At 38.1% G+C, this 4,312-nt stretch overlaps 1 protein-coding gene across 1 annotated transcript in view; it reads left to right on the top strand.

Moving 5' to 3' along the window:
- The window catches only part of LOC101849761 (radial spoke head protein 6 homolog A-like), an 18,895-nt gene that overhangs the window by 9,867 nt on the left and 4,716 nt on the right, over positions 1-4,312 (top strand). The window lies entirely within an intron of this gene.

The following is a 4,312-nucleotide window of genomic DNA, read 5'->3' as shown; positions in this document are numbered from 1 at the left end:
CTCTCTCTCTCTCTCTCTCTCTCTCTCTCTCTCTCTCTCTCTCTCTCTCTCTCTCTCTCTCTCTTAATATTTTAATGGTGAGGAGGCGGGGGGGGGGGGGGCTCCTCTTTTGTATTTTTTTCTCTCTCGAGGGGGGGGGGGGGGGGTGACGGTTGTCATTGCAAGGATAGAATGATGATGATAATGATGATGATGATGATGATGATGATGATGATGATGATGATGATGATGATCTCTCTCTCTCTCTCTCTCTCTCTCTCTCTCTCTCTCTCTCTCTCTCTCTCTCTCTCTCTCTCTCTCTCTCTCTCTCTCTCTCTCTCTCTCTCTCTCTTGCATAGACCATCAACAACATTCCTCCAGCGAAGCCTGTCCTGTGAATCCTTTTCTAGCTGTTTCCATTATGTCCCCGCCTTTTCCATTTCCGCTTGTACCCCTCGCCAATAATATTAATAATAGCATTTATACTGCGCATTTCCATTTTCTATTTTAAAAAATGCTCAATGCGCATTACATCGAAAAAGACATCACATCTTAAAAATTAATCGACATGCGTGTATTTAGATCACAGTATTATGATATAATGTGTAAACTGCGGATAAGACTGAAGAAACCCAAAAAGTCAAAGAATCAACCTAAATTTGACATTGGTCTTTTAAAGACAAATCAAGAACTGAAAGAATGTTTCTCCATAGATGTAAGAAATAAATTTCAAGCTTTGGAAAACATTCCTAAATCGGAAGAACTTTGGAGGAAAATGAAAGACTCAATAATGGAAGCTGTGGAAGAAAATATCCCCCCGAAAGCTAAAAAAGCTAATAAAAATGGATGATCCAGGACATATTAAAACTAATGGAAGAGAGAAGAAAGGCGAAATCAAATGTGGAAAAGTACAACATCTTAAACAGGGAAATAAAGAAAAAAATGCAACGAAGCAAAAGAAACATGGATAAATGATCAGTGTCAACAAATACAGAAGAACCAAAATAAAGACAGCAAATACATGCATTCCAAAATCAGAGAAGTAAGTGGGATAAAAGGATGCTCAAATACAGGATGCATAAGATCAAAGGGAGGGGATATTTTAATGGACAACGGGGATGTCTTAAACAGATGGTCAGAATACATAGAAGAACTTTTCAAAGATAATAGAGGAGAAAAGCCTGTAATGAAGAATGAAATAAATGGACCACCAATACTGAAAGCAGAAGTACAAGCTGCCATTAGGAAAATGAAACAAGGAAAAGCCACTGGGCCAGATAATATTCCAGTTGAATTTATTGTCGTGCTCGAAGAACTAGGCACTGAAATAACAACAAAGCTCCTAAATGCTATTTATGACAGCGGTGAGATCCCATAAGATATGATGAAGTCAGTTTTTATAGCTTTATCTAAAACACCAGGTGCCACTGAGTGTGATATGCATAGAACAATTAGCCTTATGAGCCATTTTACGAAAATATTGCTTCGAGTAATAATGAGAAGATTGAGAAAAAGTGTAAGACCAGAGATACCTAAAACGCAATTCGGCTTTGTTCCTGACTAAGGCACCAGAAATGCTATACTTGGCGTCAAAAAAACCAGACACCCCTTTTTTTGTGTTTTTTGTAATGAACAACTGATTTTAACCAGAAACAATCTCTCTATAAGGAAAGTTTGAACATTTTACAAATCAATTACACAAAAAACAATTTTTTTAAATGAACTTTATTTCCTGAAATTTGATCTTTTAATTGTAGGCCCTAAAATGAAAAGTCACAGTTAATACCGCGTATAGCCGCCGTGGGCATTGGCGACTTCTGTGCACCTCTGCCGCATGCTTCGCAAAAGTCTTTGTACGGGGTGCTGTGGAATGTTTATCCATATGTTTGTAAGTGCTGCACGTAGCTGATCCAAGGTGACCGGCTGAGGTCTAAGACGTCGGCGCACTTATGGTTCTCCGTCCCTTCCACTCCCTGGCTGTCTTGGTAGCAGGCCGGAAGCGATCTCGTAGGTGCAAGACCCGAATGTACCGGTCATGGGCTGGTGTTGTAGCTCTAGGACAACCCGTCCGGGGACCATCCTGCACGGATCCAGACGTCTGCAAACGATTCATTAGTCGATATATCGTGTCTCTTGTCACATTGAAGGTCCTTGCAACATTCGCTACTGGCGTATTGGCCCTCAGCATACCAACTGCCTGATTGCGCTCTTCGTTCGTGAAACGCGGCATGCTGTATCTTTAGATTTAGATGTTTTGAAATGAAACTTTTAACGTTTTATTCTTGGCTACAGATAAAAGATGTGTTAAACCCAAAAAATAAAATTTAAAAACCAAAAATGTTCGAGAAAAATGACATAACACGGTTTTTAACAAAACAAGACCTGAGCTTTATTAATTGGGCACCTGATCATAAATGCAGGCTGATCAGGAGCGTCAAGCGTTCACAATCACGTGCGGAAAATTTCAGCTCAATGGGATTTCAACTTTTTTTTAAACACGCAATTAAAATGTGTCTGGTTTTTATTGACGCTAAGTATATATTCACCTTAACAATGTCAATGGAAAGATGTATTGAAGCACAGACAGGTCTGTATTTATCTTCATAGATTATTCAAAGGCGTTCGATAAAGTTAGACCTTGATGAGCTATTTAAAATACTGGAAAAGCTAGACATAGATGGAAAAGATCTAAGAATTATCAGAAATTTGTACTGGGACCAAAACGCTGCTGTACGAATTAATGGAGAATACAGTGTAGGCCTATATAAGCAGATTAGGCGAGGAGTGAGGCAAGGATGTGTTATGACACCAGACCTCTTTAACATGTACAGTGAAAAAATCCTTAGAAACATAGAAGAATGCCCAGGTCTCGAAGTAAATGGAGAAAATATTAATAACATCAGGTATGCAGAGGACACAGTTTTAATAGCAGGCTCAGAAAAGGATCTTCTATTGCTTCTAGATACTGTTGTAACAGAAAGTGAACGTAAAGGATTATTGTTGAATGTAAAGAAAACAGAATGCCTGGTAATATCCAAAAAAGCAGCAAATCTTAGTTGTAATCTCATTAGCAAAAGTGAAAAGATCAAACAAGTCCAACAGTTTAAATATCTAGGATATATGAAAACATCTGATGCCAAATGTTCCACTGAAATAAAACGGGGAAATACAATGGCTAAGGCTAGTTTCAATAAAATGAGTCCAATCCTGAAAAATAGAAACATCTCAATGAGCACCAAAATGAAAATCTTGAAATGCTATGTTTGGTCCACCCTTCTATAAGGCTGTGAATGCTGGGCAATCACTAAAGACAGTGAAAATAAAACAGAAGCAACAGAAATGTGGTTTCTTAGGAGACTGCTAAGAGTATCGTGGAAAGAAAAGAAATCAAATGAGGTAGTGCTTGATGAAGCCCACGTGGGACGCTCAATGTTAAAAACAATCAGGAAACGACAAATGCAGCTTTTGGGACACCTGAATAGACATAAGGGTCTTGAACATCTAGCTCTCACTGGCAAAATTGAGGGCAAGCGAGGCAGCGGTAGGCCCAGAACAACATACTTAAGGAACCTAAACAAATGGGTAACAGGGAAAGATCAGGGAAACGAAGCTTTTTTGAGAGCATCCGAGCAAAGGAATGAATGGAAAACTATGATCGCCGATGTCTGTTGCAGATCTGGCTCTGGATGATGATGATGATGATGATGATGATGATGATGATGATGATGATGATGATGATGATGATGATGATGCGTAAAAATTTCTATGAGAAAAACAGTCTCGCATTGAGGTTGGAAGTGCGTTCACTAAAAATATACAATGCAATAAAAATTCACGAACGGTCACAACAAAATTGAAAGGTGAGTAACTAGAAACATTCATTAAAATATGCATTCTCTACAGATAAAAACATTTCCGTCCCCCCCCCCCCTCTCTCTCTCTCTCTCTCTCTCTCTCTCACGCGCAATATTAGATGGTCAGAGATCTAAAAATTGCCAGGTCAAACAGAAGTCTGAAACAGTTATATTTGAGGGTATTTTTGGCCTAGAGTTTTTGATTGTTAGTTGTTTAGTCGGAAGAAAAATTACAGGTAATATATCTTTTAATGATATATTTAGATTTAGTTTTTTTTTTTCTATAAGTTACAATATTATAATTTATATTTTTTAATAAAATAAAAATAAAAAAAAGAACCCTCTACTTTAGTCATCTATTGTTCTAGTATTAATTTATATTTTTTTTATAGGTTTTTTTTTTTTTCTCTCCCCGCCCCCGCCCTGCCCGTCGCTATATTTAATAAGTTAACAGGTTGGAAGGACGAGGCGATCACGAA

Source organism: Aplysia californica, unplaced genomic scaffold (assembly GCF_000002075.1).
Source record: "Aplysia californica isolate F4 #8 unplaced genomic scaffold, AplCal3.0 scaffold00128, whole genome shotgun sequence".
Classification (NCBI taxonomy): domain Eukaryota; kingdom Metazoa; phylum Mollusca; class Gastropoda; order Aplysiida; family Aplysiidae; genus Aplysia; species Aplysia californica.
The sequence above is the reverse complement of the archived record's forward strand: the minus strand, read 5'-3'. Positions and strand labels throughout refer to the sequence as shown.